The following is a 15,353-nucleotide window of genomic DNA, read 5'->3' on the forward strand; positions in this document are numbered from 1 at the left end:
GCTGCAGCTGAGCCAGCCCCCCATTCCAGGTGCGCCAGGTGCTAAGGGCAGGAGATAAGGTGGGCGAGGCGGGCAGGGAGGGGCATGGGCACAGGGAGTCGCACGCAGCCCTGAGTCAGAAGGATCCTGGTGGTGGCAAGTGAGTCACCGGGTTGTCCCACCCCCGCCCCCCAGGGGTGTCGCAACCTCCTGCTTTCAGTCACCAAAGCAAACCACAAACTGCTCCCTGTCACTGGCAGGGACGGGGCTCCGTGGGGGGCTCCAGAAGCCAGGCCAAAGCCAGGTGGACTCCAGCAAACCAACTACCAGACCCCCCCAATGCAAGCTCAGAGCCAGGGCAGGGACAGCTGCCTTCCCACTACCCCTACCATGCCAGCCTCAGCCCAGACCCCCCTTGTCCCCAGACGCATTCGCACTCCACAGCTGCCCCCCAATGCACCCTCGGCACCCGCCACAGCTCTGCTTCCAGCACCCCTGGCAGCCCCAGGGTGCGAGCTCCCCATCTGCCCCGAATCCCCCACCCAAGGCGGGTTACAGCTCCTTCTATTGCAGACGGATGCCCAAGGCCAATGTCAGCAGAGCCCCCAACCCAGCCGGCCTGGGCACCCACAGCTCCCAGCGACGGCCGCGGGTGCCCAGTACCCCAAGGAGCAGGCCCTATTCGGACAGGTTTGTCCGTCCCACCCCCCCACCAAGACAGTTCCTCCATTGCCAGTGCCAGGGCCCTACAAGAGCCCAAGGAAGGGGACCAGTGGGCAAGGGCCAGCCCAGGTGCTGGGAGATCTTGCCCAGCCAACTCCAGGGAGGGAGGTCCATCCCTGTTATTCACCAAGGGATTTGACCCGGGATGCCAGCTAGGGCTGTGCACCCCCCAACCCCCTGAACTCCCCACACCTTTGGCCCCACCGGTGTCACTGCCAGACGCAGACAAGCAAGGCGGCACAGATCCTCAAACCTACTCCCCCTGCCCCAGCACAGGACAGCTCCCCTGCCTGACCCCCGCAGGCCTCTGGCCCTGCCCCCTACAAGCAGGACACCCCCTCAGCCCTGCCCCCCCGCGTCAGACAGCTCCCCTGTCTGCCCCCCCGCACAGGACACCCCCTAAGTCAGACAGCTCCCCTGCCTGCCCCCCCAGCTCCCGGCCCCGCCCCCCCAGCCGAACAGCTCCTCTGCCTGCCCCCCGGCTCTGCCCCCCCTCCAGGAGAACTGCTCCCCTGCAGGACCCTCAACTCCCAATCATCAAGACCCACCCCCACCCCCAGGCAGACTGCAGGCCCCAGAAAGCTGCCAGATGCTCCAGGCAGCATTGCATGCTGGGACTCGTCGTCTCCATGAGTTGCCCCAGAGGGGTCCTGGTGCTGACCCATGGGACAGGCCCCAGCCCCACGGGGCTCATGCCAAGGGCGCAGACCCCTTGCGGGTGGCTGGGGAGCAGCGTGCCAAGCGGGTGGGCATCGTCATGGTGCGGGGGGGGGGGCAACAACATCCCTGTATCAGGCTGTGGCTGCTGGGGGAGCAACGTGTGAGGGGGAGACCCCCAGCCACACCTGGCCCCCCTGCAAGGGGAGGCGTTCCACAGGGCAAGCCCCGCAGCCCAGCGGTGGCTCTGGGGGGCAGTTGGCATGAGGGGGGACAGGGCCACGTGGGAGGCAGGAGTAGCGGAAGGAAGGAGTTGCTGAAACGCAGTCGATGGGGGAACAGGAAGGAAATATTAAACAGCAAAAAACCCCAAACCAGAGGGAGATGAACTCAGGGCGTGAGTCCCGGAGGCAGGGCACAGACTTCCACCCCACCCCCCACAGGATGGGGGCCCACTCAGCCTGTCCTGCCTGGGACAATCCAGAAACCTCAGCACCAGGCCCATTCCCCCCACTCCCCACCCCCACTGCAAGAGGGAGCCTGGGCAGCCAGTCCTACTAGCCCTGGGGCTATGTGGGGCAAGGGGAGAGGACTGGGCAACTCCAAGGGCCAGGAGAGAAAGCCACCCAGGCAGCTGCCCCTCCGACCCCCCGCAGAGGGACCCTCCCATGGGGTATGCACCCCGAGGCCTTCAGAGGGACACCCGTTCAGCCACAGCTGCCTCCCACCCACTCAGGCGCTGGGGGGCAGTGTGCCGGGGAACCCCCACACCTCTACAATCTACAGAGCCCTCAGCCCAGCTCAAACCATGGAGCAGGGCTCCCCCGCCCCATGGGAACCTCTGCGACAGAGCACAAGAGCTGCAGAGCATGAGACGCAGAAGAGGCTGGCTCGGTGCAGCCCCTCCAGCTCTGCCCTTGCGGGAGGGCGGAACGGGCACCTCGTAGCCCAGGTGGCTGCTGCTGCCTCAGGAGGGTCCCGCTCTGAGACCCAGTGCTGCAATTAGCCACTGCCTCCACACCTGGCCCTGGACTAGAGGGTTAATTCCTCCTAGGCTCAGCCCACAGCGAGCCAGCAGCAGCCATGCTCTCCTCTGGGATCAGCCCCCCGGTCTCTGTCCCGCCCAGCTCTGCAGCCTTGGCGTGGGGGACAGGACCCCCCTGCTGCATTCAGCTCCCGCTTCCCTCAGCGGCTTCCCCACCCAGACAAGTGCAAACAGTCACGGGAGCTGGCTGGAGGCCGGCCAGCCCCTTGCTGTGGGAACAGGCAGGGCAGGGCCCCCGGGCAGTGCCAGCTCCCAGCCTGGCACCAGGTGGGAGCAGAGTGCCAGCTGGCCCATGCTGGGGCCCAGGAGCAGTGCAGTGAGCTGGGTCAGATCTCAGCCCAGGAGGCCCCTCTGGCCCAGAGCCCACCATTGCCCCTCACACCTGGGCGCTGGGCTGCTCTGGTCTCTGACACTAGCAGCCCCAAGACCCAGAGAGCAGAGCAGCCCAGCCTGCGCTGAATGGCCAGAGCACAGGAGTGGGGACCACAACCCCCCATCCAGGGGCCTGCAAGCAAGGATCCCCTCCTCCCCCCAAGTGCCAACGGCATGGAACGAGCACATCATCAGGTGCAAGGCAAATCCCCAGCCAGCTCAACGCTGCAGCTCACGGGGGAGGCCGGCCCACCAGCCCCCCCCAGTGTCGCCCCGCTCCCCCATCCCTAGAATCCCCCCGTATATGGGGGTGCAGGGCAGCAGGGTTCCCAGCCTTGCTACAACAGGGCCAGAGTTACAGACAGCAGGGGTGCTGGGCTCAGCACCACGACCAGGCCAAGCCTCTGAGCCACTCCAGGAGGACAGCGGCTGCTTGGAGCCCAGGCTGGCCCTCAGTGTGCCCCCCACACCCCAAAACAAAAATAGCCCGGCTTCCGCCCCCAAGGCAGCTGCTGAGGCCACCAACTGCACCTGAGCCCAGTGGCCAGGCCAGCGCTGATCCCCACCAGCCGGAGTGGGCGGTGCTAATCCCCACAGCCCCACAGCCTGGAATAGAGCTCAGAACTAGGCCACTGCCAAGATCCCAGCCCCACCCCGCCCGGCTCAACCCTCCCACAGCCCACGCAATGCCGGCTGCCACGCTGGGGCAGGCCGTGCTGGCCCCCCAGCCATGGGGCTTGGGAACCGCTCCTCACAGCCCTGGGCAGGATGCAGCAGCCATTATGCACTGGGGTAGTGAATGTCACAAGGGGCAACTGCCCCCTAGTGCTGCCCCCGGGCATGGGGCCAGCACTGACTGCCAGGTGAGAGCGCCCCTGCTGAGCCCCCACCTGCTCCCTGCAGCACAGCGCCCCCTAGCCCTGCACCGGGGTCAGCCCTGCCAGGTGAGAGCGCCCCCTGCTGAGCCCCCACCTGCTCCCTGCAGCACAGCGCCCCCTAGCCCTGCACCGGGGTCAGCCCTGCCAGGTGAGAGCGCCCCTGCTGAGCCCCCACCTGCTCCCTGCAGCACAGCGCCCCCTAGCCCTGCACCGGGGTCAGCCCTGCCAGGTGAGAGCGCCCCCTGCTGAGCCCCCACCTGCTCCCTGCAGCACAGCGCCCCCTAGCCCTGCACCGGGGTCAGCCCTGCCAGGTGAGAGCGCCCCTGCTGAGCCCCCACCTGCTACCTGCAGCACAGCGCCCCCTAGCCCTGCACCGGGGTCAGCCCTGCCAGGTGAGAGCGCCCCCTGCTGAGCCCTGCCGCCCAGGGGTGGGTGGAATCATTCCCTCTGCAGTCCCACATGCTTCTCCTGCCAAACCTCCTCCTCATCAGCCCCTCTCAGTCAGGCCCCACCCGACAGCACAGCATGTGCAGGGTTAATTACTACTAATTAGGAGAGGACTCTAAGGTCCTTGCAGCACACTGAGCACCTGGGGGGTGGGAGGGGGGCATGACAGCCCATGCTGCTGCCCCTGCCGGCACCAGGGAGGCATCAGGGCCACAGGTTGGCTTGGACAGGTGCTGAGCAGCGGGAGGTCCCCGGGCTCTGCCCCCCAGCACCGGGGGGCCTTCACCGGCTCCCTCCCACCCAGCTCTGACAGGGCAGGTCTCCCCAGCAACTGACAGCCGCTAACCCCCAACCCTGGAGATGGGGAAGCCCAGCAAGGCACCTTCCCTCACGCTACCCCTGCCCCAGGCAAAGCCTCTGCCCCCACCCAGGAGAACCAAGCCGTGGTGCAGAGAGCGGAGGGGCCCTGGGCAATTCCAGCACCTGGCCAGCTCCAGTCCGGGGGTGGGGGGAGGACACCCCGGGGGTGGAGCACAGAGTGACTGCGCACTAGGCCAGCAGGGCCTGGATTCAGGAGCTCCCTTGGGGTCAGGCCCTGCTCCCCCACAGTGATCAGCCAGGACACAAGCAAGGGGGCTCAGAGTCAGACTGGGTAAGTCGTCCCCCGCCCGACCCTCCAGGGGAACATGGAGTGGGGGAGAATTGGAGCAAGAGCCAGGGGCAGCCAGTGGGGGAGCAGAGCTAGCCCCCCCCGCACTGGGAGCCCCTGGGACAGCCAGGCCCCCCCCAATGGCTCAGCCTGACATCAGTGCCTGGGCTGCATGCTGGGAGGAGGGGACGCCCCTGGGCAGCAGGACCCCGCCCAGGGGGGGCAGGGCACGGGGAAGCACTCACCACGCTTGCCGGGCGCGGCTCATCGGGGCCCGGGCTGGAGCAGCAGGGACAAGCTGGCAGCAGCAGTGCACCCCGAGCCAGGAGAGGCCAGCGCTCGCCTGACCTACTTCTCCTTCCGCATCACCTGCTTTCATTTTCCCTCCCGCAGCTTGGTCCCCCCCGCCCACCCGCCCACCCGGGGAACCCGGCCAAGCCACACCGGCTGCTCCCTGGGGACGTGGGGCTCCAAGGCCCAGCAGCTCCAGAAGGTGCCAAGAATGCACATGGGCAGGGCAGGGACACCATGAGCGCCTCCCCGCAGGAGCTGAAGGTCACCAGCCTTGGGGGAGCGGGCACGGGGGCAGGGGTGGACCAAGCGGTTCCCTGGGGCTCCTCGAATGGGCGCCTGGGGCGTCTCAGCCTGGCGCCTCTTAGCACAAGTGGCCTTAAAGCCACCGTGGCACTGGCGAGCCCCCTGGGCCCCCACAGCAGGGAGCAATCCCCCAGGGCCAGGCTGAGACCCATCGTCTGCAGGACTTCAGACTCCAGAGCCCCGTGTGGGCGCCCCACTCCTAGGACACCCCATCTCGCTCCAGCCAGGGACCCTGCATGCTGTCTGTTCCCTGGGCCCAATGGGGCTCACCCTGCCCCCCACGGGGAGCACGAAGGAGACATCCAGCAGATCCAGACTCTGATCTGCCCCCGCCCCCATACACGACTCCTGGAACTCCATCCCCCCCAAAAGCTGGGCCCCTCCTCGCCCGGGCCCCTCCCCCAGCATGCCAAGGTTACTACGGCAGGCCCCAAGGCACAGCGTGGGCTCCCGGGGCTTCCAGCACGCTACCAGCAGCTATTTCTCTCTGGTTTCATCATCCACCCTCTCCTGCTGGGGGAGAGGTTCCTGGGCTGGGCATGGCAGCAGCCCCTGCTCCTCCGAGCCCCAGCCAGTAACCGGGACCCAGAGCCGCCCGGCCGGACCAGGCTGGGCCACTCTGGCCCACTGACCCCCTCCTGCTGCACTCCTCACAGAGGTCTGAGCTGGAGAGGGCACCCAGTGCACCAGCAGACATGGTCTCTATGTTCCCTGGGACTCAGAGGGTGCCCCCAGCCAGGGGACGTGGATTCAGGGGGTGTTGGGAGGAGCTGGGGCCCAGCTGGATTCCCTGGGTCTCACATCACATTACTGGGCAGGGGAACGGCTCCAAGTCCCATTGCTCAGCACCCTGTGTGATGCAGCTGGGACTCCCCGGGGTGCTGGGGGCGTCCTCGGCAGACCCCTCCCCTCAAATACCCTCCCGACCTCGGAGCCTCCCCAGGGCACTGCACAGCACAGCACAGCCAGGGCCACCGAACTCCCAGGATTACACCAGCCGGGGGGCCAAGCAGCATTGCCTCCCACCTGACCCCCACAGCTCACACCGCACCCACCCCACACCTGCCCCTCCCCACAGCCGCTCCTCACAGCCAGCAGCGCTTCCTGCCTCCGCCGATGCACCCCCCCAGGGACGCCTGTGGTTCAGGCAAGCTCCAGCTGCAGACATAGCCCACCTGCCCCCCAGCCTAGCCTCCCTCCACCCCCAGGGCCCCCTAGCTCTGCCTTCTCCCCCACACCAAGCTCAAGCCCCTTGTCCCGCCTTTCAAGGCCCTGCAGAGCTCAGCCCCTCCCTTCCAACCCACTGACACTTCCCCAGCCATGCCCCCGCCCACCCTCTTCATACATTGCCGTCCATGCCTCCAGAGAGACCTGCAAGGCCCACTCCGTGCCCATGGGATGCCAGCTAAGTGAGGGGCCCAGCAGGGGGTCCCATGCAGGGACAGCCCATAGGTACACCCCTGGACAGCGAGCAGGCAGAACCCAGAGGTGCCATCAGAGTGCAGCAGCCTGCCCTACGCTCAGCAGGAGTCGATGCCCTATTAGGGAGGGAGAAACTGAGGCACGGAGCCAGGAAGGGACTCGCCGCCCAAAGCCGCAGTGTCAGAAGCTAGAAGTACAACCCAAGAGTCCTAGCTCCCCCCACCCTCTAACCACTAGACCCCATTCCCCTCCCAGAGCCAGGGTAGAACCCAGGAGTCCCATGCTCCCTCCATGAGAACACCCCCTGAGCTCCGGCCCAGTGCAGGAGCCACGTGCCTGCTGGAGCTGCCCTGGGAAGGTAGAGCCCAGCAGGTCAAGGGGAGCCTCAGCCCTGAGACAGCAGCTGCTCGTCATCCCGCTGTGGCCCAGACAGTGTTGGGAGGGTAAATACATGCCCCACCCCCTGGGTAAACACCGTGACCAGGGGCGGCCGGCTTGGGTGGGAACAGCTGCCGTGGGCTGGGCACACTCAGGGCAGAGTCCAGCAGCCTCAGAGCAAGGTGAGAGCGATGGGGCACCGGCTTCCCGGTGGGCGGCCCCAGAGCAGAGTCTGACCCAGATGCCCCAAGAATCCCCATGCCAGACACACACAGTCATCCTGGGATACAGAAGCGTTAATGGGGAGCAGGGATTATCCCTTCCCACCGAGACCCTCTTCCACTCAGGGACAGGTGACACTTCCCCTGAACATTCCCTCGCCAAGGGACAGCCAGAACACACACCCCATTTCCTGTAGGCCCTACCCAAACAAAGTAGATCAGGTGTGCTAAGCGATGGCCGGGGGGGGGAGGGGGCAGGGCGGGGCTTCGGTTATGTGCAGGGCCTAGTTCAAGTGCCCCAGGCATTAGTCGGTGACTACTGCAGGATAGATTACGGTGACAGTGTCACCCAGTTCCTCCCCACTCTGCTGGCCCACCGGGGGGGGGGGGGGGCTGCTCCCTTGGGCCACCCGCTCGCCATCAGAGTGGGCAGGGCACCGGAGGGCAAAGGGCCCTGTGCCCAGCAGGACACAGAGAGGGGGTGAGCACACTCCAAGTTTGTTACTGTTGGGTCGCAAGCCAGACAGAGGTAAACAGAACCCCAGAAGGGCCGGATCAGACCATCCTCCTTCTGGGGCCTGCCCAGCCATGAGGGAAGGGCCCCAAGGCCTGAGCAGGCTGCCCCACAGATAGCACATGTCGCCGGTGGGGGGGGGAGGGGCGCGGAGGTCTGCTTAGCTCTCGCCACCCGATTCCTAGCCCAACACCAGCCCCCTCCACCGCTGCCCCGTGCGGGCACAGCGAACCAAGGCAGGAGCCACGCTCCCACTCCCCACCCCCTCCAGCTTCGCCCCATAGGAGTCAGACTCCCCCACCCAGACGCGGGCAGTGCAGGGGATGCGACGAGTAATCCTCCCCACCCCACCCCTCTCCTCCAGCCTGGCACCCTGCCCACCCACAGCTTCCAGGAGAGCCAGAGCCAGCGGCCTGGCGACGTGTCCACATTCGCTGTAACTTGCCGCTCCCCATGGGCGCACTCAGCGTTTCCATTCCCGCCCCCCGGCGCGCCAGGGGAGCAGCACCCAGTGGGGCCCAAGCCCCAGGCAACCCTTTGCCTCACCGGAGGCCGAGCCGGCTCACCGCGGGCAGCCCCGAGGGGCATCAGCCGGGGCCCCGACAGCGCAGATCCGCTGAGCCGGTGTCTCTGATTCCCCAGGCCAGGCTGAGCCGGGCCGGGCCAGGCCGAGCCGGGCCAGGCACGCCCGCCCTGCCACTCTCCTACCAGCTTAAGGAGGATTATTTATAACCACGGACCTGAGCCACCAAGCCGGCCTGCTCCCCTCCCATGCAGCCCTCCCCCAGGCGATGATGGGGGGCTCCGCTGAAGGGACCACGACGCACCTGGCGGAGTCCGGGGAGGGACCCGAGCTGGGGCAGCGGGGCGGCAGGAGCCAGACCACCAAGGGGTTCGCCAATGGGGCTCGGGGCAGCCGGGGGTCCGGGCAGCTCCGGGCGCAGGACTCACCGGTCTCCGCTCGGCTCAGGTGCGGCAGGCGGGGTCGGTGCGCTCCGCTGGGGGCCGGACGCCAGGGGCCCCTCGCTCCGCCCGCCCCTCGCTCTGCCCACCTGGCCCGCCCCGGTCCCCACCTCACCTGGCCCGCCCCGCCCCGCCCCACCTGTCCGCCCCCCCCGCGGTCCCCCGGCCCCGCCTCGCCGCGGCGCGGCCCCTCCCCGCCCGCCGCCGGCCGGCCGGGCCCCCCCGCTCCCCTCCCGACCCCTCCCCTCCACCTGGCCCCAGCCGCTCCGCATCCCCCCCTCGCCCTCCCGAGCCGGCTACCAGGAAGCGCCCGCCCCCGCCCCAGCTCATTGGGCAGGGGGTGGGGTCCCAGCCTCTCATTGGCGTGGGGTGCTGCCCTTCAGGGCCCCCCCAGGACACACCCCCAGGGGCGGGGGAAGGAGGGAGGAGTCGGGGGAGCTGACAGTGTCTGCAGCAGCAGCGGCTCCGGCCCCCCCCGACGAAGGGTCCTTTAAAGCTGCGCTGCACCCGGGGAGGGGGGGACCGTGCCCGGGATGGGGGAGCTCGCAGCGCTGGCGGGGGGGTGGCCCTGCCCGGGATGGGCTGAAGGGGGGGGCTCGCAGCGCTGGGGGGCCCTGCCCGGGATGGGTGGGGTGGGGCTCGCAGCGCTGGCGGGGGGGGCTGCCCGTGGGGGTGCTCGCAGCGCGGGCGGGGGGGGCTCGCAGCGCTGGGGGGCCCTGTCCGGGATGGGTGGGGCTCTCAGCGCTGGCGGGGGGGGGCTGCCCGTGGGGGTGCTCGCAGCGCTGGCGGGGGGGGGGGGGCTGCCCGTGGGGGTGCTCGCAGCGCGGGCGAGGGGGGCTCGCAGCGCTGGGGGGGCCCTGTCCGGGATGGGTGGGGTGGGGCTCTCAGCGCTGGCGGGGGGGGGCTGCCCGTGGGGGTGCTCGCAGCGCGGGCGAGGGGGGCTCGCAGCGCTGGGGGGCCCTGTCCGGGATGGGTGGGGTGGGGCTCTCAGCGCTGGCGGGGAGGGGCTGCCCGTGGGGGTGCTCGCAGCGCGGGCGAGGGGGGCTCGCAGCGCTGGGGGGCCCTGTCCGGGATGGGTGGGGTGGGGCTCTCAGCGCTGGCGGGGGGGGGGCTGCCCGTGGGGGTGCTCGCAGCGCTGGCGGGGGGGGGGGCTGCCCGTGGGGGTGCTCGCAGCGCGGGCTGCCCGTGGGGGTGCTCGCAGCGCGGGCGGGGGGGGCTCGCAGCGCTGGGGGGGCCCTGTCCGGGATGGGTGGGGTGGGGCTCTCAGCGCTGGCGGGGGGGGGCTGCCCGTGGGGGTGCTCGCAGCGCGGGCGAGGGGGGCTCGCAGCGCTGGGGGGCCCTGTCCGGGATGGGTGGGGTGGGGCTCTCAGCGCTGGCGGGGGGGGGCTGCCCGTGGGGGTGCTCGCAGCGCGGGCGGGGGGGGCTCGCAGCGCTGGGGGGGCCCTCCCCGGGGGGCGGCCGGCCGCAGGGCGGGGCTCGGGCCAGGCGAGCTGGCGGGGAGGAAGGGTGAGTCAGAGCTGGGGAAGGAGGCTGCAGATGGAAAGTTTGACCCATCCCTGGCCGGACTCGTACCCGGGGAGGGGGGCCGGCCTGGCCCGGGAAGCCTCGGGGCTGGATGCCCCCAAAGGCCCGGCCAAGCTGCTGGCCAGTGGCTGCAAACTGCTGCGGCTGGAGCTGGCCCTTCTCCGCCTGCTGCTGGCCGTTCCTCCCTGGCCCCCGCAGGGCCGGCTTGCCAAGCCTCCAGGACTGGCCTGGAGTCTCCAGGCATTAAAGATTATGTCATGGGATGGAACCTCCAGGAACACGTCCAACTAAAATTGGCAACCCTAGGGCCGGGGGGAGGGTTGTTCCCCCACGCCCTGCCCCGGCTGGCCCGCCGGCCATCTGTCCCTCCTTCTGGCCGTCTGGCCATTCCTCTGTCTGTCCATCCCTCCGTCCATCCCTCTGTCCATCCATCCATCCCCACACATATCTCTCTGTCCACCTGTCTGTCCATCCCCACACATATCGCTCTGTCTATCCATCTGTCTGTCTGTCCATCCCCACACATATCCCTCTGTCCATCCATCCATCTGTCCATCCCCACACATATCCCTCTGTTCATCCCATTGTCTGTCCTGCCATCTATCCTTCCATCTTCCCCTCCATCCGTCTGCCTGTCCCTCCATCCAAATATCCCCACACGTATCCCTCTGTCCATCATCCTTCCAGCCACCCCTTCATCTATCTGTGCCCACATAGACCCATCTAATCTCGCGCAGTCTCCCCATGGCTCCAGGTGCTCTGTCAACACACCACCCCAAGCACTGAGGCACCAAAACAGCCAGAATGGGGGACGCTTTCCCTCCCCACAGCCCCCACCTGACTGGCTGTTCTCTCAGCCAGCAGGAAAACCGGTTCGCTCACTCCCAGCCCCACGCCCTGGGCCCTGCGTGTCAGAACATAAGAACGGCCAGACTGGGTCAGAGCAAAGGTCCATCTAGCCAAGTGTCCTGTCTGCCGACCGTGGCCTGTGCCAGGTGCCCCAGAGGGAATGAACAGAACAGGGAATCACCAAGTGATCCATCCCCTGTCACCCATTCCCAGCCTCTGGCAAAAAATGTCCAAAGGTCTCACCTGCACCTGGGCAGAATTACCCAGCCAACAGGGAACCCAACGTGTGGGCTGAGGCACTGAGAGAAGAAGATGGATTTGGGCCAGAACACAAGACTGGGAGCCAGGACTCCTGGATTCTGTCCCTTTCTCTTTGAGGGGAGTGGGGCCTATGGGGTTCGAACAGAGGGGCTGAGAGCCAGGACTCCGGGGTTCTAACCCTGTCTCCGCCAGAGTCGCTGGGTGGCCTTTGGTGACATCCCCCAGCCCCAGCTTGCTGCACAGAGGTGGTGGCGGGAACTCAGAGGCATAGCCCCTAAAGATAGCCCAGGCCCTGCTTTCTCCGGGGGCAGGGAGGTCTCTGAGGTGATGGGAGAGAGGTATCCACCCGAGTACACATGCCTCATTAGCCTCCCTTTCCTGTGCCTGCCTGGGAGAGTGGCAGGAAGGACCTGGGGCAATGGGGGCTCATGGAGAGCAAGACACTTGGAGCAGGCAGGAGGGCAGGGCAGGCCAGGGCGGGGCAGACTCCGGGAGCAGCAGCAGCTCCCCCCACCTGTGCAGGTGACTTGGGTGGGGTTACAGACACAACCTGTTTGGCCACAACCGGCGCCCAGGAGGGAAAGAATCAAAATGTTCCTGGCTCCTTGCTCACCTCAGCTAATCCCACCCCCCCTCCCATGCCCGCCCCTGCCCTCCAACCCCCAGCCCTGCCTGCTGCTCCAAGGAGGGGCTCCCTGGCGGCCTGATTCAGACATGGCCCTGGGCCAGGCCCCCACTGCCCTGCCACCAAGCCAAAGAGGGGCCCTGCGCAGACATTAGCTCACTGGCAGGAGGCAAGTCCATTACGGGGGCAGGGATCCAGCTCCGGGTCTCCCCTCCTGCTGGATCACTGCGCCCAGAGGCCATTGCAATGGGCACAGATCCAGGGCTGGATCACCCCTCTTGCTGGGGCAATTACCCTGCACGTACCTGGCTGCTGACCCAACAAGGGGGTTCAGCCCTTGGGGCCCCCATGTGTCCCCAGTGGGGTGGGGGAGGGTTGCAAACCTGTCCTCTGGGGCGATGGCCCTGAGGTGCCCGGCCCTGGCTGCCCCCCACGCATTCCTCCCACCCCACTGGGGCAAGTCCTCTGCATTGGCCAGAGAGAGAGAGAGAGAGAGAGCACCTTTGGTCCATCTGCTCCTCCACCCACCCACCCGTCCATCCATCCCTCTCCCCCTTGCTCAGCAAAGCCCTCGCAGGCTGCTTACAATAACCCGCATGCAGGGTGGGGGCGGGGGCAGAGGGAGATCATGCAGGAGCCACCCAGGGGCCTGGCCAGAGCTGTGGTACCTCCAGGGAGTGGCCTGCCTGGCCCAGCCCAGCTGCTGTCTCTCCCTTGGCCTGAGCAGGCAAGGGTGGGAGGGGGCTGCTGAAGAGCTGGGGACGCGTGGGGACGGATGAGGCGAGTGAGGGGGAAATCCAGAGAAAATCCCCTCTTTGGTGCTGACTTGCAGCCGGCCCAGCCGCCCACCTGCCCGAAACCAGCCTCCCACGGCCCCTCCCACTTTCACTTTCAGGGGCCATGCAGCTGCACCCCGGGGAGGTGGGGGGGAGGGCTGGGGGGCCGGGATGTGGCTGGCAGCCCCGGTCCCTGGGAAGATCCTGGAATCAGGGCCACCATGGGCCTAAGGTGCCAGGTGCTGGGCAATGCCAGGCAGGCCTGGCCCAGGCCTGCTGAGGGCTGGGCGGCATTCTTGGCCCCCGTGTGCCGGGTGGGGGGCACCGCACGCTGGGATATGGGATGCAGTGTTGCAGACCCTGCTGCACAGAGACATCCACGTCCCTGCCCGGCTCCTGGGGGCCCCAGACGGGTGGGGGGAGCTTCCGAGCTTTCCTGCGCCCCAACCACTTCAGAGGCAGCTTGGGGGATGAAAGGCGCCCAGCACTTCGTGTCACAAACCCCCTGAGGCCGCCAAGAGCCGAAATCAAACCCACCGCAGGCCCCGGCGTCGCCAGCTATTTATAGACGCCGCAGGGGAAATGGTTCTAAGGAGGAACCGGCAGGAGGGGCAGGAGCCCCCAGCTCCCTGCACCCGCCCAGGCCTGGCCACGGCCTCCCACTTCCGCATAGGGCGGCACCCAGGGCTAACGGGCAGCCCAGTTCAGCTGCCAGAGCCCACGGGGATGGGAGCCTGGCACTGGACGGAGAGATTCCTCTGCAGAGCGAGAGGCCAGGGACAGCGTCCAGCCCCCTTTCACCCTGGCCTCCCCGCTCCAGATGGTGCCAGCCAAGCCCATTGCTGGCTGCTGGAGTCAGGCCTGGGCGCTGTGCGGGCACCTCCCCCCCGCCACCTCCTGGCTCCAGTGGGTGTAGGGGGAAGTGCTCGCAGCTGGCAAGGCCGCACTCCTCCTCCCTCGCTTCCCCATTCCCTCGCTCTCTCTCCCCTCCCCCGGTTTTCTCTAAGTCGGGCGGCTTCTCTGCAAGCCCCGTGGGCTGGATTGGTGCGTGTTTATAGGAAAGAGTCTCTCCCCCTTGGCCCCGCCAGGCCTTGCTGAGCCCGCAGCCCCTAGTGTTCTAGGAACCAGACACCAAACCACACAGCCCCCCAGTGCCCCACCCTTGCCCCAGTGCAGGCTGGTAGATACCAGCCCCCCCTCCGCCGTTGGGGGTGCACTGTGCTATTTTTAGGCACCAGTCTATTTTGGGGTGTGGGGGCTGGGGCTATGTCCCACGGGTGCTGGGCCCGTCCCCGTCTCTCCTGCCAAGGGAGAGCCCTTCAGCCAGAGCCCCTGAACTGCCCATGGGCAGCTGGCACCCCCATCGCAGACCCTGGCTCAGCTCCAGCACCCCCAACACAAAGGAGCTGGGAAGTCGCTTGGCAGGTGCCCTGTCCCCACTGAGCCCAGGACATTCCCACGGGCCCCGAGCGGGACAGGCGGGGGCATCGACGGGCACTCACCTTCCGCCCCCCCAGGACAAGGCCCCTCCGGGGCACTGGGCAGCACAGCAGAGATGAGGGCACCTGACGGCAGCGGGGCCAGCCTGAGGACAGGGAGCCTCTGATCCCATCTCTGCCCAGCCGGGCAGCGTGGCAGGAAGGACCGGGCGGTCATTGCCGACAGCTGCGGGCGGCCTTGGCTTGTTCTGGCCTGCAGAGGGCACTGCTGGGCACCGAACGGGGAGCAGGAGTGCAAGGGAGAGCCGGAATGGGCTGCACGTGAGTGTGTGTTTGTGTGTGTGAGTGTGCAGGGGTGCATGTATGTGTGTGTGCACATGTGAGGGTGTGTGCACTTGTGAGTGTGTGTGTGCAGGGGTGCATGTGTGTGTGTGTGTGTGCAGGGGTGCGTGTATGTGTGTGTGCACATGTGAGGGTGTGTGCACCTGTGAGTGTGTGTGTGCAGGGGTGCATGTGTGTGTGTGTGTGTGCAGGGGTGCGTGTATGTGTGAGTGCGCGTGTGAGGGTGTGTGCACCTGTGAGTGTGTGTGTGCAGGGGTGCATGTGTGTGTGTGTGCACGTGTGAGGGTGTGTGCACCTGTGAGTGTGTGTGTGCAGGGGTGCATGTGTGTGTGTGTGTGTGCAGGGGTGCATGTATGTGTGTGTGCACGTGTGAGGGTGTGTGCACCTGTGAGTGTGTGTGTGCAGGGGTGCATGTGTGTGTGTGTGTGTGCAGGGGTGCATGTATGTGTGAGTGCGCGTGTGAGGGTGTGTGCACCTGTGAGTGTGTGTGTGCAGGGGTGCGTGTATGTGTGAGTGCGCGTGTGAGGGTGTGTGTACGTGTGTGTGTGTGCACGTGTGAGGGTGTGTGTACCTGTGAATGTGTGTGCGCGCGTGTGAGGGTGTGTGTACGTGTGTGTGTGTGTGCGCGTGTGAGGGTGTGTGTACCTGTGAGGGTGTGTGCGCGCGTGTGAGGGTGTGTGTACCTGTGAGTG

The 15,353-nt window shown here is 67.3% G+C and overlaps 1 protein-coding gene across 4 annotated transcripts in view; it reads right to left on the reverse strand.

Annotated features, from left to right (window-relative positions):
• Positions 1-14,548, reverse strand: part of ZBTB7B (zinc finger and BTB domain containing 7B) — a 35,449-nt gene extending 20,901 nt beyond the window's left edge. Inside the window, exon 1 of one of the 4 annotated variants that reach the window (XM_048828570.2) lies at positions 14,383-14,548. The gene's annotated coding sequence lies outside the window, so the exon portion shown is untranslated. The other 3 variants (XM_048828569.2, XM_048828571.2, XM_075122772.1) reach the window with 3 other exon arrangements.
• Positions 14,549-15,353: the final 805 nt, after the last annotated feature.

This window comes from Caretta caretta, chromosome 24, assembly GCF_965140235.1.
Source record: "Caretta caretta isolate rCarCar2 chromosome 24, rCarCar1.hap1, whole genome shotgun sequence".
In the NCBI taxonomy this organism is placed as follows: domain Eukaryota; kingdom Metazoa; phylum Chordata; order Testudines; family Cheloniidae; genus Caretta; species Caretta caretta.